The 25,579-nt window shown below is 39.9% G+C and overlaps 2 pseudogenes; both read left to right on the top strand.

The window, feature by feature from the left end:
• Positions 1 to 25,579, top strand: part of LOC145406399 (protein sax-3-like) — a 558,017-nt pseudogene that overhangs the window by 197,635 nt on the left and 334,803 nt on the right.
• Positions 7,041 to 7,159, top strand: LOC145406492 (5S ribosomal RNA; annotated as a pseudogene).

Raw genomic sequence — 25,579 nt, 5'->3', positions numbered from 1 at the left:
AATAATATCAAACAAACGCGGCATAGCAATATTTTATTTTACGCCGGCAATACACTGCACTAAAATACCTTGTTGCCTCCTGAACACTTTATGTTGCTTTCTAGACACTTTTCATAGAGAAGGAGTTAATTGGCGAACATATGTAGTTCCTTCATTGTGAGAGTTTATATATAATTGTCTTAAGGTATCAGGAAAGAAATAAAAAAGGCGCCATCGAACTGAAAGGTTTAACTGAACACCAATGACACTCCAAGAAATCAGACAGAAAATGCAACGCTGGGCCTTTGTTAACACACTTTCCTATAGCCTACTTAATTCCTTCAATCCGATGACAAATTTTTTGTGTAGGCTAAGCGAGACGTTTCGAACTGAAGGGATTACACGCAATTCACATCCCTTCTCCATTATGAGAGGCCTTTCCCACAATGATGCCAGTAAGAATGAAATGTAAACACACGCCATCGGAGTGTCGGGGTTAAAATATTTACAAGATCATTGATTTATAGTTTTGATTTTGCCTTATCTACTGCCACTCACTACGCAGTTCTACAGTGAATATTAAAGTGAATAAATACAGTTAATACGGTTAAGCAAAATGATTTATGACAACAGTTTACTTATACAGAGAGTTACTTATCATGAAAACTTGTTGACACTTTCTGAATACTTCCCTGATCATTAGCGTCCTAAACATCCATCCATCCATCATCCATCCCATTTTTGTCCTGTCGAGGGCGTAGGGGTTCTGGGCTAAGTAATTCACTCACGACCCTTAAGGCGACGGAAACCAGCCTTACTCGCCCTTGAGTGACATCTGTGATCAGTAAATCCTAATAACAGTCCCGGTTGTACACATTTGGTTGGAGCGACTCAACACTTTAGTCCAGAGGGAGTCATTTGGTTACTAGGTTACCGCTCAATTAGTAAATGGTTTCCTGGATTACAAGAAGCCATTTGGCTTGTCGTCCAATGCAGAGTTGCCTTGAGGTTGCACTCCATCGAGTGAGTGGATGGTCAACGCCCTCTCCTACCACTACACCATCCTAATTATTTATACAAGAATGTAAAACTGTCTGACTTTATGTGGAATATAAATGGCAGATGTTCCGACCATGAGAGATATTTGATGATACTGGCACCGGGTACAAACATTCAGGTTTGCTGTATACGACCCACTCACTGCTGAATAATATCACCTGGCGCTAGATGGAATAGAAAAGAGTTGTCCCGATCATTATAGTTAGTCACATGTTTTGAGATCTGTAAGTAATGAAAAAGTAATTATAATAGGCTCTTCGAAAAAATCTGTTAAGATTAAACACTACCTATGCAACACTTGGCCCCGCGCCTCTGGCCAGGGAGATCAAGGTTCAAGATATATTGGTGTCGACAGAGAGAGAGAGGGGGGGGGGCACTGGACGCTAAGGCACACAGTCAACACTCCATGAAAAACTCAGTTAAGGAGCAGAATTCTGGTTCAGTCATAATTGCCACGAATGAAAACTTACATGATTCAATGAACAAAGGCTGATGAAAAAATAATAAGGTAATGCAATTAGAGTTATAAAAAGCAGAAGCGATTAAAAATATTATTAAGATGAGTTTTCAGGACATAAGAGTATGTGCCGAAGTGAGTTGATCAAGAAAGATGAGTTTAATTCATGTGAGCTGCTGAGTTAATGCTTTCTTTGTCACAGTTCACATTAAATGACTCACTTTATCTATTTCACCTTCAGTGGATGCGTGAAGTTATTACCCAGGCTACCACAAGCCGATTTTGTTCAACTGAGCAAACTCTAGTAGTCAAAGGTCTGAAACTGACTTCATCAGTCCTTGTAATATTAGCAGTTCTCCCATCTAAATGAAATTGTAAAGATTTAGCCCCATATCAGTACACAAATATTGTCAAGGAAGCGAAAGTGTAGTACAATACTTTACTATGCATTACCTTTCCCTCGGCATTTGCTGTGTAGAACATACACATGAAATAAACCCCTAGCTGTAATGACATTTTTTGTTTTCAGTTTGGCTTGCTATTTCCAGACAACTGACGTAAGACTGACGTCTTGCAATAAAGGGCTAAAGAAGGCTATACCTAACTCTTCCTGTGCAGAAACCTCTACTAAGCTTAATAAAATCCATTCGAGGTGGATACCAAGGGAGTGAAACAGATAAACCAGTATCTGTGTTCAGATTATATTAGAAAGATTAATCCCTTCTGCACGAGGACGTCCTTCATGCGTCTTTTTAAAATCTGCAGACGATTTTTAAAAAGTTAAGTAAGGACTTTTGATAAGAGAAGTCCATTGCCAATGTGACTAAACTACCTTCACTTACTAAGAAGAAACCAAAGCCAAACGTCTAAACAAGAGGGTTTTACTATCGTTCGTCTACAATAACTTAGCCCATTTTTTTTTTTTTCCCCAGATTATTTCCTGTAGTTCAAAGGGTGAATAACACAGTTCTCCGGTTCAGCATCTTTTCCATGCCACCTCGTAATTAGCACAATATTCTATTTTCCATTTCGTGCTACAGCTCAGCATTCATTGTGGAGAGATGGCAATTTTAGATCAAATGATAATAAGCAGAGTAAAGTGGTTACAGAGAAATTGGTAGGTGGCACTGATGCTCCCTTTCGTGCCGTGTGTGTGTGTGTGTGTGTGTGTGTGTGTGTGTGTGTGTGTTCATCCATCTCTCATTATCGATCATTTGGTCCGCACACCAAGATGAACTAATGACTGATAATTTTATCCAGTTTAATATGGCTCTTCTTACTCAGAATTAAGTAAAGAAGGACCTCAAGAAGCAACTATTAGCGGGTGTATTCAAGTTAATGAACAAATATTGCTTTAAATATCTCATGTTTAAACTAAAACTTGGTTCATTTTTCTCGGGACACAGTGTATATCTTCGTTTTATGTCGCTGTGTGTGTGCCTATTCATCTCCCTCACGCAGCCGCTCCATCCCTCTCACTCACTCCCAACACCTGGCCATGTCGATCATAGAATAAGTCAGCGGATATTGATACTACCGAGGCTGCAGTGTTTGTCACAGCCACCGCACACAATAGCCAATATGCACAGATTTAATGAAACAACTTATTGTCAAAATTTTGCTGACCCCCACACAGCTCACTAACCATAACAACTGGCGCTGTGTGTTTGTTGACTAAATACTTTGCCTGCATCACTGGGCTTGATGACCTGCAGAATAGAACACGTGGGTTTAGTGGATGATTTTAGCCCTTTCACTCAATGAACATAATTTTTTTTATAATTTGCTATTATTCCTTCTACTACTTTTTTTTTTTTTTTTAAAGATTCAGAGAACATCATAGTAATGAAGAGATAAATGAAGACTACTTATCTCCTCTCCTTTGAAAAGTCCCTCCACCCTTCCTCCCCCCCAAAATGTAGTATATACGTCACTGAGGTGAATAAGACGGTCTTGTGTTTGGAAGAATAAGATGAATTTTCATCAAATAAATAATGAACTGACATTGTGTCTCACACTGTTGTTACAAATTACTGTACCTACCCAGTATTAAATATAATGGCCAGGTGACAGCAAGAATATAATATTAATGACGCCATCGTACTACAGGAATTAAAATCACTCAATGAATATTTACTTTGGATACTGTCTCACCTCAGACGAGCAAATAACAATTATTAGAGAGCACTCAGAGAGTCCACACCTCTGCCAACGCCCCTCCACCCGCGCCCAAAATGGATTTACCAGAAGAATACTTTTCCGGCCTCATACGGTCAGCTGAGTTTACGGCCATAGCCTGCGCAGTTACACGTCCCAGAGAGCGCATACCTCCACCAACGAGAGAAGAATTTAAGATTGACTCCTGTATCCGGATCCACCTGAGAATCTAATACGCGTTAGCTGTTCGTTTAACCTTGGCCCAAGTGTCTACAGAATTTCATTGAAATCTGACAACTTTTTTTTTTTTTTAGATATCCTGGTGACAAAAAGTCAAGCAAAACACGGGATATTATTTAACCTCTGTCCAACATCGTTTGCGCAGGCAATAAAAACAAAACTCTTACTGTAGGGATGGAACAAAGCTGAAGATAACCACTAATTTAATTACTATGTAGACGAAAGAAGATGAAGGAAATTGCTAACCAAAGTTCGGAAATTCCTTTGATGAAAAATTAAATAAGTGAATGTATTTGTCACGTGTACTATATTCTCCTAGAAGATACCAAATTCAAAAAAAAAAAAAAATGCTAAACCTTGAGCAAAGGCAACAAATGTTTTTCTTCACTCAGCCGTTTAGGAGCACTCAAAGAACAGCACAAAAAGATTCACCCAAATCCACCCATGGGAAATGTGCTTAGTTTGCATTAAATTAAGATGGCGGGTAAGTTTTGACGGATCCTGGCAACCAATGACTTCTAAGTAAACACTTTAAGTGGATTAATAGAATATCATACGATTTTTCAACATGGAAAATCTTTTTGGAAAAAAAAAAATTATTGGCAAACATGAATTTCCATAAACACAAGATGGCTGCCACTTGGAGCATTATTATACCTTGTCATCGTTATGGCGGTACATATACATTAATTTCTCCTCTGATCTGGGGCTTCCAACAAGTAGGTGAAATTCCAGACACTTCGGTTAATTCCTTCACCAAGAAAGTCGCCTGGTGATCTAGTGGTAGCGTACTCGGGAGGTGACAGCCGTGTCTTAAGCGTAGCAGTTCCATTCCTGGAGGATATGTTCCCCAGCCCAACCATTCAGTTACCTTTCGCGGCTCGAAAATCATGACTTGAATATTCATAGGACACCTTCCAGCAAATGCCAGGTGCGTGTCAAACGATCGTTACCAAATATTCGTTCATGCATAATGTATTAATGAGATCAATGAACGCAGCTTGCAGTGAACCGTAGAAAACTTACAGTGACATTCGGTAGATACAGTATTCAAGTAATGCATTATCACACCAAAGGATTATCTTGAAACAAAGTGGTGGCTTGTATCTGAATCCAGTTAATAAATACCGGTACAGGTATTTGTTTTTGGAAATTATTATTGTTCAAAAACTTGCTTCCAAGACCTTTTGGAAAACAGAATTTGATGCTGAAATATATTTACAGGAAAAAAAAAAAAAAAACATTGTAGGGAACTTCATTACCCAATTATTCATTTTTGCTTGTATTATGCGTTGTGTTTTAGATCTGCACACACATGATTTTTGTTGCAATGAAATATTCCTCACTCATATTGTTACACTACGAGTACATTACATTACACAAAAGCTTCTGCATTTCTAATGTTTTCCCGAAAGCGAGAAACGGCATACTACAGTATGTGGAGCTATTGAAAACTGAAAAACATTTTCATATAATTTGGGTAGTGTGATGAGTAAGGATGGAGGTTTGGAGGGTGAAGTGCTTGAAGGGGTACAGCAGGGAAGAAAGGTTGCTGGTTCCTTGAAAGCAGTGATAAGAAACAGGGAAGTGAGCATGGAAGTGAAAAAGTTACTACATGACAGTATTGTGATACCAACTCTAACGTACGGAAGTGAAGCTTGGACATTGTTGGAAGGACACAAGTCAAGAGTGAGAGCAGTGGAAATGAGTTATTTAAGAGGAGCCTGTGGAGTCACGTGGAGAGACAGGCTGACAAATGAGGATATAAAGGAGCGTTGTGGTGTTGATGTGGATGTGATAGGAAGCGTTATGAGGAACACACTGAGGTGGTTTGGCCATGTGGAGAGGATGGAGGGTGAAAGACTGACGAAGAGAGTGTATGTGAATGAGGTGGAGGGGGGAAGAGGGAAGGGGAGGCCGAGGATGAGATGGAGGGATGGGGTGGAGAGGCATATGAGAGAGGGGGGTGTGAGTTGGGAGCAGGGGAGTGAAATGGGGGGGGACAGGGCGACTTGGAGGCGATTTGTTTGTGGCCACCCCAAACGGGATTGAGGCGTCTGGCAATAGATAGATAGATAAACCTTCCGGATGGTAGGGTCATCCTTTTGCTGAATATCGTCTAGCTGTGGTCAGAACAGGATGTCTAAGAGTAATTATGTTAAAAGTGATGTAACTGAGATGGCCAATAACATATTACCCCTTATAGGACGTATAGGAGCTACAGGCCAGGCTACCGTAGTCCAGATCATTTAAGGTACGAGACCTGCCAATTTTCATAGCTGCATTTTACACGCAAAAATCTTCCAGCTACCTCTTGAAGAAACAAGCATTTGAGTCTAAGGTACGGCCTTCAGCTCCGACTTCAGTGCTTTGCCATTACTATAAAGTAAAAGCTTGCAAAAATGTCTAAGGATAACAGAGGAACACAACTACCTGTAAAGGGTCTGGACTTTATAGAAAAAGAAATCTATATGTAATGTTATTCCCATTAAAATATGTACCATTCATATCTTTTATACAAAGAAGAAAGACCCAAAAGTCGTCGCCTCAAAGGAAGAAAAAAAGTAAGGAGGCAAATTCAACATCCGAATATTTCAAGATGCCTGGACACATTGCGTATCAAAATGCGAAGGTCATTGGCAGAGGCAAATACAGACTACAGAGGGCGGTTTCTGAACATTCAAAGTGACGTGATTAAAGCGCTGCTTCGCTCCATCTAAAGAGAGTGTTTTCAGTGAACGCGCTATGCACATTAATAGCATAAATTTTTATCCCATCATTCGGACTGGATGGCCGGTCATCTGCCATTTACCCCGTAGTACTCTCAGCTTTTTCCACTAAGTTTGCCAGTTTACCTCACTATTTTCCCCATATCCATTAATGTGATAAAGGCCAATTATTCACTTTGCAAGTCTTTCCAGATAGCCACCTTGAGGCAATGATCTCATCAAGACATCATTCCTTTTCTAGTTATTCTGTTCATTCACGCACTGATTACGCAGCATTTGCATATTAACTCACAGTCGGCACAAAACTAAACAGAACTGATATGGAAGCTGCAGAACACTTACCTCAAATCTTCAACTAATTATAATTATAAACTCATTTGCAGAATAAGCAACATATATATATATATATATATATATATATAAACGGCCACACCACGTTCAGTACACCGCTTCCCGTGCGATCAGCGAAGTTAAGCAACGTTGGGTCTGGTTAGTACTTGGATGGGTGACCGCCTGCGAACACCAGATGCTGTTGGCTCGTTCTTCCTACGTGTCAACTGGGGCTGGTGGAGGATTAGTGCCCCTCCCTGTAAAACAATTAACTCTAAGCCTTTGGCCACCCCGTTTGGGATACATGGCGTTTGACAATGAATGAATATATATATATATATACAGAGAGAGAGGTGTACAGTACGTCTTTTTACAGACAAGCTTCCACATTTCTCTATAACATCCCAACACAATTCTCGCATTTCCCTGAGACTCATCTTTCTACATGTAGTCCGTTTCTCCCCTCCAGACCTTTCTCTTTAACATTACACACACACACACACACACACACACACACACACACACACATCACCGTGCCAGGTGCTATTCCTGTCAACAGAATCTCTCTCATTTCCCTCTCCGCTTCCATTCTTCTTCCCTTACATCCTCAGAGCTAGTGCTACAGCTTTAAGCCCATTTATCCAGTGTATACACTGTCTAAAAATATATTCCATTTAGCTCTGCAGTGCCTCACAGTTTTCCTTAGTGTGTGTTATGACCCATTCTTGCAATTGCGCGGTAAAGAGTAGGCAGTCCTATTATTAGTTTCGTGAAATTTGACAAGCTGACTTCACAAGTTCATGAAATGAGCAGTTTAGTCATGAAATTGTCATTCTAGGTATGTTTCGTCATTTCTTTACAAGTGTAAAAAAAATATTTAAGTTTTAAAATGTTCAGTGTTATAATTATAGCATGAAAAGAACGATAACAGACTTAAAAGGGATTACTGTAATCTGTACTAATGCACTCGTGTAAAATCAGTCAGCTCAGTCAAGAAGTGGCAAATGCCCTGGGACGCACAGCCTCACTCACCCTCCAACGTCACCCACGCGGGTCCCTCTGTGCATCCCTCCAGGCAGTGACTCCTCCTCCTCTAAGTATCTCCCAACAGGAGTGATCGACCTGCTCCGGCCATTAGTCACATGGCCTTCCTCTTGGCCTTCTTTGTCCTGGGTTAGCTCATTCAGAGATCACCCTTTGAGCAGAATCAGCCTCAGGAAAGTAGGCCACGTGCCCATATAGCTGGAGTTGGCGTAGACATATATGTTGGTAATAGGCCTCTATTCAGTTTCACAGAGTAGTCGCTCGTTATGCACCTGATTGTACCAGTGATATCCCACGGTCCTGCGAAGACATTGAGTACCAAAGGAGTCAATTTGCCACCCCAAGTCACTGTTTAGTGTCCATGTCCCACAACCATTAAGTAAGACAGGGAGCCCTAGCACATTCAAGATGCAACTTTCGTCCTTTTACACAAATAACTACAAAGCCAAAAACCAGAATTGAGTGAATCCGTAACCCTGTAAGCCAGGCCAATGTGACAAGTGATCACACTGTCTGATCTACTATTGTTATGGACCACACTACCAAGATACTTATAAGTGAATCTTGCTAAGACTACTATATCCTCACCGCATGCTTGGATGGACTGAAGTGCTTCATCCAACAAGCCAGCAAGATTCTGGACCTTGGTCTTAGCCCGAGGCACCTTTAATCTCAATGGCTTTGCATTCTTGTGAAATCCCTCAAGGGCACTCAGTAGTGTCTCCAGGGACTTCGCTAGGATAACTGCATCATCAGCAAAGTCAGGGTTGGTAATCCTGAAATTGCCAGTTGATACACCACAGTGACTTCGATTCACAGCTCGGTCCTGTTCCCAGTCCATACATGTGTTGAAAATGTAGGGGCAAGGACACATCCCTGTCTACACCAGAACTTAACCCACAATGTCCCATCAGCGTATGGGTACATCAGAACTTTCTTTCATGCTGACACCCATCAGCACATTTTTCAAGTTTCGCAGATGATTTTTGGTAGGTATATGTGGGAGACCTTCCTCTACCCGCGGCCAGGCGGTAACACTGCCTGACTTTGCGGTCCCCCCCCCCCCGCACGCCCGCCATTGTCTCGGCAGCTCACCTGTTAGCAGTGACCTGGCCAGTAAAGACATGTCGTGCCACTGTACGAAATTCAAGGCGAGAGTGATTCCCCAATCGATGACGATGTGGAGAACAAAGATTACTTGGCGACAGAGAAAGAAACGAGCAGAAGTGATGAGGAGGTAATGTTGCCAAGGAAGGTGCAGTATGTTGATGTGTTCAGTGAGTGAATCACCTATATTATTGTGTGAAAACTAATATATACTTGTACTACATATAAATCCGTAACCAAATGAACAAGCATCTACCTATTCTGAATGGTTTGCAATAGTTACTGCTACCATAGAAAACAGGACAGCAGCAGCGTGGCTTCAGAGAAGACTACCAGATGTGGGAAGGGACTCCTGTACAGTTCACTTCTAAGCTCAGGTGAGCACTTTTTTGTGATTTTCCATTGTTTCTCATAAAAAGCCGAGGTTTGAGCAAAAAAATTAAAAAAAACATTCCAAAATTGGTTGGGACTGGGGGGAGTTCATTGGTGAAAAATCGGTAGGGATGCGGAGGGTTAATGGGAAGAAGTTGGATGTCCCCCTCCCCCCCTACTTGAAAACACTCTCAGTGTTTGAGTACAAGCCAGCAGTCAGTCATATTATCGCAGTGGGGATCCCATGGAGTCACAGAAGTTCACAAAGTACCTCCTGATTTACTAAATCAAACGCCTTCTTGAGATCCACATAGGCTGCTAACAGACCTTGTCATAACTCAAAATGGTACTTCACAAGAACTCAAAGAGCTAGGGTACGGTCAACAGTAAACTTCTTGGGCATGAATCCGGATTACTCAGGCCTCTGAAACTTTAGTAAATGGTCCCATATACGAATCAGGAGAATGTGAACAAGAACTTTGCCCAGTACACTGCGCATTGTAATACCATGGTAGTTACTACAGTCATGCCAGCCTCCTTTTCCTTTTCAGATAATGATGACCAAACCCTCTGTCCAATCAGGAGGAAGCCAAATGGCTTCTATGACTGCTTGTAGCCCCTTGATCAGGGCCTCGCCCCCAGCTTTGATCAATTCTGCTGTGATGTCACAAACACCAGGTGCTCTACCACTACTTTTCAATCAAGCCACTGTCTTCTTGAGTTTATCTAGGGAAGGCATCTCTTCATCAATGGGTGGGACAGCAGTCAATGGTTGTACACCAGGCGACAGAAGCTCTCCACTGGGAGGTTCACCCATATATACTGAGCATATATATATATATATATATATATAATGGACTTTTACTTGTGTTCCCATTAATATTGAAATTTTACGCTGTGTCCCTTTTTTTTTTTATAAGGGCTAAGGTGTTGCCACTGGGTAGAGGACTTTGGTTAGAAACATGTAGCACTTTATGACTGGATGCCCTTCCTGATGTCTACCAATGACCCTTGCGCGGACTCAGACCTCCGACTCTTCAGTCAGAGCAGGGCATTCTAATTCACTGAGCCACAGCTGCTACTATATATGAAAAGTAAAATAAGTCAATGGATAATACTAATGTGATCCCTCACTTTAATCTAAGGAAGTGAAGCATGGACCTTGCTAGATGAACGCAGTGACAAAAGTTGAAATTAGTCATCTGAGAGAAGCAAGGAGATACAAACAGACTCATGAGGAAGTGAAGTAATGAAGGTTTGTGGTATTGGTGTGCACTAGAGAGAATTAGGAATAAATTTCTGTGATGGTATTGCCATCTGGAGAGCAAGGAGAATGAGAGACCGAAAGACACAGTTTACATGAATGAGATAAAACGGGGGGGGGGGGGGTGAGGGTGCGACCTAATATGAGATGGAGGGTTAGGATGGAGGAATGGTATGAGTTGGAGAGAGGGCAGTTAGATGGTAGAGGGCATGGTGATTTGGACGCGATTTTGTTTGTGGTCGCCCCTAATGGTATTAACCCTAGAACACAAACGTCCTGTGTTACTTCACTTAACACAAACGTCGAGTGTGACAGACCCATTTTTGGAAAAATCAAAAACCACATTTGTAATCAAAATTTGATAAATCCAAAAATACACACAGAGATTATACCCTTTCTACTTTATTTTCATCACCCAAATACCATAATCAAAAGAAAACACTTCTGTGGTGACTTTAAAAAAACACGAAAAATGGCAAAAATTATTACATGTTCAAAGATTACTAAACGAAAAAACTTGTTAAATGAAAGGTAAGGACTTGTCCTTATGCTCACACTCTCCCAGGTCCCTGGACCATCAGCTGGAGCAGACACAACCCTCTGGCACAACGCTCATTGTAGTGGAGATTGACATTTTTTTTTTTTTTTAGTCAAAAAATAATGTACATGCAATTACATGCAGTAATAATTTATTTCATAGTTATGTACCCCTGTAAATGCACAGTAAATGATTTTTATTCCTCCCTACGGCTATACCCTTTGATTTCCAACGCGATTTCTTTTTTTGGGAAAAAAAATTACTGACTACTCTCCAAAGCATCATTACTTAGTTTTTTCAGTCATAAATGGACATCCATGGAATGAATAATATATTTTTATGGTCATTTACACCCGTAAATGCACAATAAATGATGTTTATTCCTCCTTAAGGGTATACCTCTGGAAAAGATTATTCAATACCTGCAAAGAAAAACACATTAGTTCATCATCTCCACCACTCACAAAGGTCATCAGTAACACTTATCTCTAGATTTCATAATTTCACTATAACAGTCACTCTGGACAGCAATATTCACTAAAATCACACACACACACACACACACACACACACACACACACACATATATATATATATATATATATATATATATATATATATATATATATATATATATATATATATATACATATATATATACCCAAATGCAAATGTCGGGTCGCTGAGACCAAAAATAGGCCTAAGGAAAAAACATGTGGAGAGAGCAGACCGAGATGACCTTCCCCTACAAGATCAACACAAGGGAGGAAGGTACTGGAGCGGGCAGCCGGCCCGTACCCATGCCCAAGGAGTGATCACGTGATCAACATGGGGGTTGGTGTCTCAGACCCGACGTTTGTGTTATAGGATTAAGATGTCAGACAGTAGAAAAGTTGAAAGATGGATTTGTAATTCAAAAGTTGCGTGCAGTAGTATCAGGGAAGATTTTTCAGGTGCTTACCTTGTTAGTTACACACACACACACACACACACACACACGGCTTCAACTATTCACTGTTACGTAGCCTATCACAAAGAAGAAACTTTGGAGATTAAACCTTTTGATGTTTGTTGAATAACTGGCCGTCAACCAAAACCACAAAATCCAAAGTTTTTTTTTTTTTTTTTTTTTTAATCTTCACCTTTAATAGTCCATAAAAACGGAAAAGTTAGTACTTCCCTTCTGCTACAATATACGAACTAATATAACTATAGTTAAATAATTATAGTTCACGCACAGTATGGAAAACTATGTGATCAAAGAAACATTTAACCATGAGATTTTAATTTTTGGCTTTCATTGGGTAACTCAAGATACGACTAAAGCAATGAAATCATAATGAGCAGTGACCCAAAAACTGCAAAAATTCATATAATTGTAACAGCAACAGTATATTTACTATCTCACTGAAGGAGTTAATGGGGATAAAACTAAGCCATCTAGCTGACGATGTACTTTTGACTTTATTCTTGCTACCTCCGGATGATTTTAGTCGCCTTATGAAAATTTTTCGAACAGGATAAATTTAACATGGCCTTGAGTGACTTCTCCTTCACTAAAACTCTTCCCTTGGTGAATAACGTCGTCTTGCAGCGGCAAAATAAACACGCCATCCGATCACGGGCTAATCCCTTCAAACCGTTGACGCATTTTTTAGGAAAGACCTACATTAAGGAAAGGGTTAATGGAGGCTTTATCTAACCCTACTGTTTGGAAAGCCTATCCTAAGCCGACTATAATCGTTTGGGGATAGCAAGATATTGAAACGAATGTCGTACTCGCGTGAACAAAATGTCAAGAGCGTCAATGACAGCAAATGCGAAAATGTTCTTACCCAATTGTATCTTTACAGGAATGAGTCAAGCTCGTACTGTCCCGTGTCTTAAACCATATTTGTCGTACATATCCTTAAATTTGAGAATTGTTTTGGCACACACTATTTCATTCGGTAGTGCATTCCACTGGTCAATTGCTCTGTTTGGGAAACTGAATTTCCTTACGTCTTTATCACCTCACTTCTTATGCAGTTTTTTGCAGTGTCCTCTTGGTGATGCTTCCCCATATGTTAAGTAATCATTTATGTCTATTTTCTTCATCTCTGATATGCATTTATACAGCATTATCATGTCACCTCTTCTCCTTCTCTCCTGTAGTGTTGGTAGATTCAGTTTATTTAGTCTTTCTTCGTAGCTTAGATCCCTTAAGCTTGGTATCCATCTTGTAGCGGCCCTTTGAACTTTTTCAATCTTGTCTATGTGTTTTTTGAGATGAGGACTCCAGACTACTGATGCATACTCCAGGGTTGGTCTGATGAATGATGTTATTATCTTTCTTAGCATGTCTTCATTTATGTATGTGAATGCTATTCTCATATTTGCAAGCAGTGTATACATGTTCCGCACCTTCTCACTGATGTGGTCAGCCGGAGATAGTCTGTTATTGATAATCACACCTAAGTCCTTATCTCTTTCTGATGTGTAGTCCTTATTTCTTTCTGATGTGTGTAGGGTTTTATTTCCTAACGTATAATCCCAATCAGGTCTTTTTCCACTTTTACCAAACTTGATTACATGACACTTGTCCACACTGAATTCCATTTGCCATGTATTACTCCATTCATGAAGTTTATTTAATTCTTCTTGTAGCTCTTTACAAGAGTTTGTGTTAATAATTCTCCTTTGTATTTTTGCATCATCTGCAAACATATTTAGATAGCTTTCATTTCCAGTGTTACTGTCTGTATCATTTATTTACACTAATAACATGATTGGTGCCAGAACTGAGCCCTGTGGTACTCCACTAGTCACTTCTTTCCATGATGAATAGTTTCCTCTTAGTACTGTTCTCATTTCTCTTTTTATGAGCAAATCTTTCATCCAACAAAACAGTTTGCCTCGAATTCCTCCTTGATGGTATAGTTTCCATAAAAGTCTTTGGTGTGGTACTGTCAAATGCTTTCTTGAAATCTAAATAGATACTGTCCACCAATCCTTCTCTTTCCTGTATTGTGTCTGTTACTCTGTCATAGTAGCTCAACAGATTAGTAACACATGATTTTCCTTCTCTGAAACCAAACTGTCTTTCTGTTATCATATTCTGTTCTTCTAGATGATTTACCCAAGCTTTTCTTATAAGCTTTTCTAATACCTTGCTTACAACATTGGTCAGTGATACTGGTCGGTAGTTGAGTGGATTTTGTCTATTCCCTTTCATGAATAAGGGGACAATATTTGCTTTCTTCCAAATATCAGGTAGTTTACCTTGACTCAAGGATTTCTTGAAAATTAAAAATAATGGTTTACTTAACTCCTTTGCACATTCTCGTAGCACCCAACATGAAATTTCATCAGAACCATTTGCTTTTTCTCTGCCTAATTTACTTAACTCGTCCTGTATTACTTTTTCTGATATTTGTATATCTGGTAGTATGTGTGGGCATGCTTGTGCCACAGAGTCCCTCTCAAAATTTTTTTCTTCTGTAAAAACTGATTGGAAATTCTTATTTAGTGCTTCACAAATATCTTTCTCTTGTGTATAGGTGATTCCCTCGTCCGTAATGGATTATATTTTATCTTTTACTTTGGTTTTCCTTCTGCTGTAGCTGTAAAATAGCTTCTGTTGATCACTACTTTTATTTATGATATCCTCCTCAAACTGTTTTTGGACTTCCCTCCTTATTCTTGTATAATCGTTTCTTGCCCTGTTTGTAATTATTATATGCCCTTTCACTATTGTGTCTTCTGTAACTATTCCACAACAAATCTCTTCTTTCTTTTGATTTTTTACATTCTGTATTGAACCATTTCTTTATTTTCTTTTCTGCTTCTTTGTGCTGTGGGATGTACTTTTGGACTCCTATTTCATAAAATTCACAGAATTTTTTATATACAGCATTTAAATCTTGTCCTCTAAGCTCATTTTCCAAATCAGTTTCTAAGAAATACTTCTTTAGGTCATGATAATTTCCCTTTTTATGGTTTAGGCTCTTTTTGTAACTTTCATTCCTGTTGACTATGTCATATGCTATCCTGAAGTTCCAATTTAGTACTGCATGGTTGCTTTTGCCGAGTGGAGGGTGATATATTAAACTGTCAATATCATTTTCTTGCCTAGTAAATATGAGATCTAGCATTGAAGGTACATCGAATCCTCTTTTTCTGGTGGTTTCCCTCACATGTTGCGTTAGGAAAACTCTTGCACGAGATCCAGGAGCTTTTGGTCTCAACAGCTTTCTTGGCTTATTATATCTAGAGTATTCCAATTTATATTTGTATTAAAATCTCCAGTAAATATAATTCTTTCCGATTTCTCTGCCATTTTATGTAGTAATGCTCTTAACCCGCCCGGTCCCGACGACGTATGGGTACGTCACCACGATTTGCATTTGCCAGTCCCGGCGACGTACCAGTACGTCGTGCAATTGCAAGGTACCTAATTTGCACAATTTTCAATTTTCGCACGTGATTTTTCGTATGTATACACGGGACACCTTCCTCTATTCCTGTACAAAATACCAAGCAGGGACAATGCCTTACACTGCATAACCTCCCCCCTCCCCCCCTCACGCCATTGTCTTGGCAAAGGACCTGTTACCAGTGACCTGGCTAGTAAAGTTATTCAGGGCCAGAGTGATTCCCCAATCGATGACAATGTGGAGGACAATGTTTACATAGCATTAGAAGAAGAAACAGCCAGAAATAATGATCAGGTAGAGTGGGAAAAATAGGTCAGGTATGGTGATTAGTTAGTGAGTGAAACAATGTTTATAATGCCTTTATTACTGCTTGAAAACCAATGTACTCTCATACTACATATACATTCGTACCAAGTAAATAAATAAATACCGTTTATGAGTGGATAAAATAGTTACCCTCCCATAGAACTCGTTTTCTTTGGGGCCAGCATGTTAGAAAACCCACTCAGGTAAGGAGGAACTCCTACCCGGGTTGGGCACTTTAAACCTCAGGTGAGTGATTTCTCTATGAATTATCGATGTTTCTCACCAAAAGCGAAGGTTTTAGCCAAAAAAAAAAATTTCGAAAATACCTCGGGACTGGGGGATGTCGGAGATGCGGAAAACCTCGGGACGTGACGGGTTAAACTCTGAATTGTACTCTCTGTCAGGTCCTCATATTCGTCTGTTTCCCATGTGTTTGATCTGGGTGGCATGTACAAATTGGCTACAATTACTTTCCCTTCAGATGTGTTGATCACTACTTGTGAGGGTATATCCAGTTCTATTTCTTTGACTTTTAGAATTTCTTAGTTAATATTATAATTCCTCCTCCTTTTTTTAAGTTCCTATCTCTCCTTCGTATATTATATTCCTCTAAGTTTAGTATGTCATTTGATATCATTGGTGTTAATTTTGTTTCAGTTAGGCATATTATATGTGGTTCATTTTCTCTGACATAATCATTCATCTCTAATAATTTAGATACCATTCCATCCACATTTGAGTACATCAGCTTAATCATCTTGTTTATATACTTGTCATGACATGGTTCTACTACCTTCCTCTTTTTTATTCCCTCCTGTTTGTGTACCACTTTCGTACCTGCAATCCTATTACTTGGTAAAAAAAAAAAAATGTGTTCTTCTCCTCTTCTGATTTTCCCTTATTTTTTGTTTTTGCTTCCTCCCTCTTCTTTTTCAGTAATTCCAGTTCCTCTTGTGTTAGGCATCTTTTTATCCATACATTTTTGAACTCCTCTTTTTCCATAAGATTCTTTGCATTTTTTAGTATCTCCTCCACGGTGTTTACACTCTGGAAGGTTACCTTTACTGGTCTTGACTTGCTTTTCTCGTATTACCCTAACCTTTTGTGTTCCTCTATGTCTTTACTACAGATTTCCTCTGATACTTCTTTCAATAAGCTCATTACATTTGCCATCTCCTTTTTGTCTCTTGAGATCTTGTTTTTTACTTCTTCCTCTTCTATACCAGTGATTACTATATATTTATTGATATCTACTGAATCTCTGACTAACTTATGATTGTTTTGGATTATTCTTTTCACTTCCTTTTTAATGCTTTTTTCTTCCACCCTTGTTTCTAAGTCTTTCTTTACTTTCACCATTTCAGCATACATGGTTTCCACATCATTTTTGTAGCTTTGCGCAGCTTCAGTCACCTGTGTTATCTTCTCATTATCACTGCTCTGGTCTATCAGACTGCTTACTTGCCTAACTGTCTGAATCATTTTTGAACTCTTCCATAATACTCTCGTGGTTGACTACTGTACTTGCCATTTCACTCGTGTGTGTGTGTGTGTGTGTGTGTGTTTATCCCTACATCATTCAGATAAACAATGCAACTTCTGCAACATTCATGTATAGGTAAATAATGCTTGTGTACATGGTGTTATTCTGCCTAGTGGCACGGGTAGTCATTTGAATATTGGCTTCCAGCAAAATTCCAACCAATTGTTGTTTCAAGAACTGAGACGTAAAAACGATGGCGATTCCCTGGAAAGTATTAAGTCCGTATTATTTGACCCTCCTTTACTATCTGATAACGTGATAATTTATACCACATGGTTCTGTTAGCCTCAGGAGTACCACGACTCTTTATGGTTTTCTTCCTGATGCCAGGAAACTTGTTTCTTCAGTGTAAGAGAGACCTCTCGTAGTAGAAGGGATAGAAACTCATTAATCCTTCCAGTACAATGGCATATATTTCGCCTATTTTTACTCCACCAGGCTTTTTATTTATTTATTTATTTTTTTTTTTCACCTTCGGAAAGTCGTCAGTAGCCCCGATGGGTCAGATGTAGCGCTCTGGCCTTCCAAAGTGTGTGTGTGTCTGTCCTGAGTAGGGGTTGAGAGCCCAATTCCTAATGAAAATTTAAGATGGTTGTTGGCAGCATGTCCTTCCATTTGCCATCGATCGTACTCTGTCTGTTAACACTGATCAATATGCAGCCATAGCAAACACAAACGCAGAGTAACACATCGGCTTTCATACGCACCAGTCATCAAAATAACCCTTTTCTGCTTCATATCTGACCTGCATGGGGAGCGGTCTATTCCGGCCATCAGCTCTGCGTGAGGAGACGGTCAGGTCTGACAGGGAACCTCATGCGAACTGACACTTGTACAGACTTAAGAGAGAGGTTCTGTCCTGAAGAGGATATAGTATGATTGTACCAAACAGCATCACAGAATACAACATGAAGCTAGAGTATCTTTTTGTTTCTCTCTCTCTCTCTCTCTCTCTCTCCCTTTTTTTTTTTTTTTTGCCACAACAGTTTCACCCCAGATAAATAAAGAATCCTGAAAGTCTCTCTCTCTCTCTCTCTCTCTCTCTCTGTATGTGTGTGTGTGTGTGTGTGTGTGTGTGTGTGTGTGTGTGTGTGTGTGTGTGTGTGTGTGTGCGCGTGTGTGTTGAGTATAATCGTTTTCGTTTTCGTTTTTAAAGGCTCCAACATGCTTGCATGTGTCGGCCTTGGTCACCTAATGGCGGCTCTCCACGCTGCACGATCCATTGCAGCCTCCCTGTTCAGTCCCTTAAGGTCACACTTAATTACCTCGCCCCATGTTTTTCTCGGTCTACTCCTCATAACCCCACCCCCAATATAATATAATATAATATATATATATATATATATATATATATATATATATATATATACACACACACACACACACACACACACACACACACACACACACCAAGGAGGAGCACTGAGAGAAAGCGTATCAGCAGCACCCGTCAACTGGTCTTAGGGTCGAAACTTTTACTTTGCCCTGTGACCATGATATTTGGCAGATTACTCTCAAAATCGTATCAGTATACTCTTGCCTGACCCTTCCACAAGCTTTCGTTCAGTTCAGATCAAAGCTGTTTGATTTGACTCTGCTCAGTGGCCTTGGCCTTTGAGCTTACCTGTCACCTTGACTTTTACAGATTCTCAAAATTGATTTTCCCTCCTGGTTTCGGCCTAAACATTGCCACAAAGTTAGTCTATACCAGATAGAGACAGTTTAAGTTGGCCTTTTCTTGGGAACTTGACCTTAACCTAATTTTCTAAAATGCAACAACCAACCTCTTCGGTTATCCTAGAGTCCTTCACTAAGTTCGATCTAAATTAGACCAAAACTGTTTTAGTTAGACAAATTGTTTTCGAAATTGAAACCCTTCCTTCTTGGCTGACCCTTACCATTTCCACAAAGCATGTTTTAAATCAAATCAAATCTGCTTGAGTTGACCTTGCCCTGTGCCCTTGACCTTCGATCTTTCTCTGTGATCTCTACTTTGGTTCTAAAAATCAAATAATCTTATTTTTGCGTTTTACTTAACACTTCCAGGAAATTTGGTCTGAACCGAATTAAAACTTTAAAATGACCTTGCCCAGTGACGCAGCCCATCGGCCAGTTGTTCGTAAAAACACATAGGCAAATCTACACTGTTGCAACTCTCCATCTGACCAACTACACAGGAATACTCCCCACCACACTGCACACCTAACCAAGCGCATAACGACCCTCACCCCCCCTTCCCCTTTGTATAACACAGAGACATTAAAACTTTAAAATTTCAGTAGTTTATCAATGGTAATAATCAAGTTATGAGCAGATTTGATAAAATTATGATTCCTGTTTTTTAATTAAGGCAGCCATTTTTTAAGAGTACATTCTAGGCAGAGTCATGAAACTTCATACGTGAGGCGCTGAGTTCATTACCGGGCTAAGCGCCAAAATGGCCGCCAAGCACCTACACGCACCAACAAGTAGCTAAATCATCCCACTATAAGTTGGAAGTAAAAAAATGCTAACAAACAACTTACAAAGGGGTCAAAATCCTGGTTAAGTAGACATGTGTTTTGCGCCGTCGCGCCACGCAGCAAAAAAACCAGTCTGGTTCCACTCTAGTGCTCAAGGCGGGCAACTGGGTCCAGCTGTATGGTCGCTTTTCCTATGAGTTCAGCCTTTCCTATGTTCCTTATGTCGAGTCCCCGTGGTGTTGAAGCGAATGTGAGAGCATTACCAGGCTGTATCCCAGCCCCTTTCCTTACCCCTCTTGAGGCTGGCCAATCAGATAGTCGGGTTGCACTGCAGCTAGCCAATAAGCTGACACCTGACACTACACCCACCAGCAGCTGTAGTGCATAGGAACTTGCTGCTTTCTCATTATTATTATTATTGTATTTTTTAACCATTATTAATATTATTATTATTGCCATTGTGTTTGTGAAGTTACTGGTACTCGTGGCATTTTTTTTTTTTTTTAATTCAGGTTACAGGTTCATTTTTTTTTCATTCAGGTTACAGGGGTTTTCTGATAATGTCCTCATACATTGAATTCTGTCTTATTTTTATATTATTATCAGCAATATAATAATTTATTATGTTTTTCTTGATATTTGTGATGTGGTTCGTATTTATTGGTGGTTAAAAACTCCAAGAAAAACACGCACAAAGTGTTCAACGTTTCAGCTGCTATTATTGTGAAAATAATTATACTTATGTCATAGAACTTTGATTTTATCCACAGTATGACACTCCTGGGACATTATGCTAATATATTATTGGCATCTTATGATGTATTTCTGTAGTTATTAGTAGGATAAAAATACTTCCTTGGCCGATCGGTCCAGCAGTGGGGGGCAAAATTTTGCTTCTTCACACGACATCATGATTAATGACAGATAGAGCAAAACAGAGGTTATTGCAATAAAGAAAATATCATAAGTTACATTAAAAAAAACACACACACACACACATCAAAATAACACAAGCGATTACCGAGATATGAAAGTTTTGAAGTCGCCAGACTTTAAACGCATTTTCTGGCGTTTTGTACTTTTGGCGCTTAGCCCAGTAATGAACTCAGCGCCTCACATAATGAAATATTCATATAATCATTTATCATGTACAATTTCTACCTCCGAGGTGTAGTAGTTGCAACGTTTTGATACAAAAATTGATTAAATAATCAGTTTTATGTATTTTCGCAATTTCATAGACATGTATAATCTCATGGCATTCTAACTACCAAAGGGAACCAGGAGGCATGTTAAAACATTATCCTGGAGAGTTTAAAACCTGTACTTGTATAAGCATCTGATTCCTAGCCCGGAAACGATATTTTTTTTTTGTTTCATTACTTAAAAAAATATTTATGACACAGCATTCTACCTATCAAAGGACACTAATTAACTATAAGGCACATAACTATATGGAAATTCTTGACTGTATAATGAATACTTTCTGAGTTCTGGCCTGGAAATGAAATTTCCACGCCCGGCCAGCCCCCCTGAGCCCAGCTCTACGGACGGACACCTATTGATCCCAGTGATAACAACACCCTCCTCTGACTTTGTCAGGTGGAGGGTAAAAAAACAAAAAAATAGGTAATTCCTTAACTAAGCCTCGATCTTGCATCAGTTGTAGTAACAACTGGATGAAGTTGTTCTATTTACGTAAACAAACACACACTTGGGTCGAAATCTGGCCTTACCTCGTGACCTTTACCTGTGACTGTTCTAAAAAATTTATTGCTTCATTCCCGCCTTACCTTTAATACTTCCCCCGCGATTGGTCTGAACCGAATAAAAACTGTTTACGCTGATTATGCCAGATCTGTGTTTGACCTACTCTGCGATCTTGACCTTTAATATTATTTTTTCTGAAAGCAGTCGGTTAACTCAATGTCTGGCCATCAACCTTTCCACTAAATTTTAATAAAATCGAATGAAAACTGTTAGTTATTTTGTTCGCACACACACACATACACACACACACACACACACACACACACACACACACACACACACACACACACACAGCTACAACTTCTGTCGCTCAGCCACCATGCACGTCAGAGAAAAAAAAAATCATTAATGATTACCATCATTCAATAATGAACTGCATCTTATTCTGAGATTCAGGAAAGTCTTGACCATGATAAATAACTCGAGAAAGCTTTAGTTATCAATAAACTGGTCGACCTGTGGCCTGCACATCCAACCCAATGTCGACGAAAGATCGTAGCAAAAATAAAAACTGCTTACCTTTGTCGTGAGAGAGGATAGTGTTTGGAAACTCCCTGTACTGTTGTTTGCGGATGATACTGTGTTGTTGAGTGAAGACGAAGGGGAGCTGCAAGGCTTGGTGGATGAGTTTGAGAGAGTGTGTAAGAAACGGAATCTAAAGGTGAATGTAGGGAAGAGTAAAGTGATGGTCTTTGAGAGAGGTGAAGTCAGTGAATGTACAGCGAGGTTGGATGGTGAGGAATTGGAAAATGTGAGTACGTTTAAGTACTTGGGTAGTGTGATGAGTAAGGATGGAGGTTTGGAGGGTGAAGTGCTTGAAAGGGTACAGCAGGGAAGAAAGGTTGCTGGTTCTTTGAAAGCAGTGATAAGAAACAGGGAAGTGAGCATGGAAGTGAAAAAGTTACTACATGACAGTATTGTGATACCAACTCTAACGTACGGAAGTGAAGCTTGGACGTTGTTGGAAGGACACAAGTCAAGAGTGAGAGCAGTGGAAATGAGTTATTTGAGAGGAGCCTGTGGAGTCACATGGAGAGACAGGCTGACGAATAAGGATATAAAGGAGCGTTGTGGTGTTGATGTGGATGTGATAGGAAGCGTTATGAGGAACACACTGAGGTGGTTTGGCCATGTGGAGAGGATGGAGGGTGAAAGACTGACGAAGAGAGTGTATGTGAGTGAGGTGGAGGGGGAAAGAGGGAGGGGGAGGCCGAGGATGAGATGGAGAGATGGGGTGGAGAGGTATATGAGAGAGGGGGGTGTGAGTTGGGAGCAGGGGAGTGAAATGGCGGGGGACAGGGCGACTTGGAGGCGATTTGTCTGTGGCCACCCCAAACGGGATTGAGGCGTCTGGCAATAGATAGGTAGACAGATCTTTGTCGTCAAAATGTTAAGCCCTTACGCACGAGGCCAATGCTAAGCTGAATCAACCCGTCTAGAAGTAGCAAGGATAAAATAGTTAAGACTTCAATCATCGTAAGAGTGCTAAACCTTCTGAATTTTTACTTTTACTTCATAGGTCATATACTGCCATAACAAGGCAATTTCATTTATCCCAGCATTAAAATAATCATATAACACCACTGTGCTTTCTTACAAATTAACAAAATAAAAGGAAAATATAAAAAGGTAATCGGAATTCATGCATTTTTCAACTAATCTGAAGGGCATGTATATCAGAAACAATAAGAGTGTGATGGACATTACATAAATATGAAAACTATGTGAATCGTGAACAGAGCTTCAGCTACTTTAATGTCCATGAATCTGTGTAACAAGAATTGCAGTTTGCAACATTCACAAACGTATTTACATATTTGATTCATGTTTACTGAAAACATCACATGGACAGGTTGTTTCCACCACAATTATCCACACAAGCACACTTTCTAAACACACTAATGATCGCTCCACACATAAGTACGCCAGTCACAGAGCGCTTAACCAAGCAATCACAGCCCATCAAATCGTACTTACTGTGGCTGAGCCAATCCAAGTGCAACACACCCAACCGGTTTGCCTGTCCTTTGAGTACGATGATGCTCACTGTAACACGAAGCTATATCCGGGATGGGCACTGTATCACGTAGTCTCAGCTCTCCCCAGAGCGATGCCTCAGTTGCACCTGATATTCAGACACAACTCTTCGTTCGTATAACGCCAAGTTTATAATTATTTTCACCAAGTCAGTAACTTGGTAAACTATTGTGGTAAGGAGCCACTGCTGAAGAATGTCAGATGTATGGTAACAAAAACGGTCAGTTATGTACAGGCTGCTAAAACGAACAGGGAGACACATCAGGTAACAGATGAATTGCCCAGCTGATGTAAGATACTGGGAATACACACGTAAATATCGTCTCCTGTAACTGGTCTAGATGTGAGTCAAAATCAAAACACTGAGTAGTCCCGCCATGTCTGTTCCAGAGTAAAGGACTGAACTAATTAAAAACTCCTGATGAGTTGCAGAATGGAATAAAAAATATTCGTACCATGGAGTAGGTAGGATATGACCAATGTTGCCCATGTTAGTTCAGTTGGGTTAGTAAGCTGGACTGGCATTTGCAGCTGATATAGCCTAAATATGGTGAAAGTAGCTCTTAAATCATGTTTGTATGGTACTGAATCTTTAGATGTACTTAAATGTTGAATCTGTGTCTAAACCATCTGCGGAGTAACCATTCGGAAATATAAGGAAATATAAGCAGTGAGTGTTATAAATACACCCTTGATGATCTGAAACATTTAGTTACACGATTTGGTACTACTTCACACAGGGTATTGTACTTTATTAGAATCGACCTCGTTATGCTTAATTATGAGCATATCCTACTGTATATCGTGGAAACGTCAAAACCAGCAGGTCAGAATATTGCATAACTGTATGTCCCATATTTATATATTTATTACGCTTGAGGTAGGTGTGTTTCATTATAAGATGGCAAAGCTAGTACTAATCCAACAAGGTCTTTGTCACACATGCAGTGGTAGTGTCATGCTTTTTGTCACACATGCAGAGGTAGTGTCATGTATTTTTTCCTGAAATGTAATCTTAGCAACAACTATTTCATTTGGTTTCTATTTGAATAAGACCTAAATAATGCGTTACTGGTATTACTGGCACCACACCCGTCTCCACCTACACCCCTATGGGTTAACCCTCCACTCGCAAAGGTTTCCTCATAGACTTGTTCCTGCATGAGCCAGTTTTCCCCCATGCACCTATTTTCTCACTAACATATTTTTCCCAGTGGATCTGTTTTCCTTTTGGACTTGTTTTCCCCCATGCGCCTATTTTCTCACTAACATATTTTTCCCAGTGGATCTGTTTTCCTTTTGGACTTGTTTTCCCCCAGGCGCCTATTTTTCTCACTGACATATTTTTCCCAGTGGATCTGTTTTCCCTTTGGACTTATTTTCCTCCTTGGATCCATTTTCCTCTATGGATCGATTTTCTCTCATTGGCTTATTTTTCATACATGGATTTTTTTTTCTTTTTGCAGGAATCTATTTTCCCTGGTGGATCTGTCACCTTGGCCTATTTTCCCCCATGGACCTGTTGTTTGTGTTCTAATCCGTTTTCCATCTATGGACATAATTTCTCGCCTGGAATTATTATCTTCATAGATCACCATTATCTTGATTTCCCGCATGAACCTATTTTTCCTATCGATATTATTGTTCTTGTTAAGTAATTCCAGTCCGTCTGGCCGAGTAGACCCATCAACCACAGGCAAGTAACGGACCCTACAGGGCCGTCCCGCGCAATGAGCCGATGTTCCCTTGCGGTAGACAACGCCTCGCCAC

Source organism: Coenobita brevimanus, chromosome 70 (genome assembly GCF_032717465.1).
Source record: "Coenobita brevimanus isolate Jiangsu-jjx chromosome 70, ASM3271746v2, whole genome shotgun sequence".
Taxonomy (NCBI): Eukaryota; Metazoa; Arthropoda; class Malacostraca; order Decapoda; family Coenobitidae; genus Coenobita; species Coenobita brevimanus.
The sequence above is the reverse complement of the archived record's forward strand: the minus strand, read 5'-3'. Positions and strand labels throughout refer to the sequence as shown.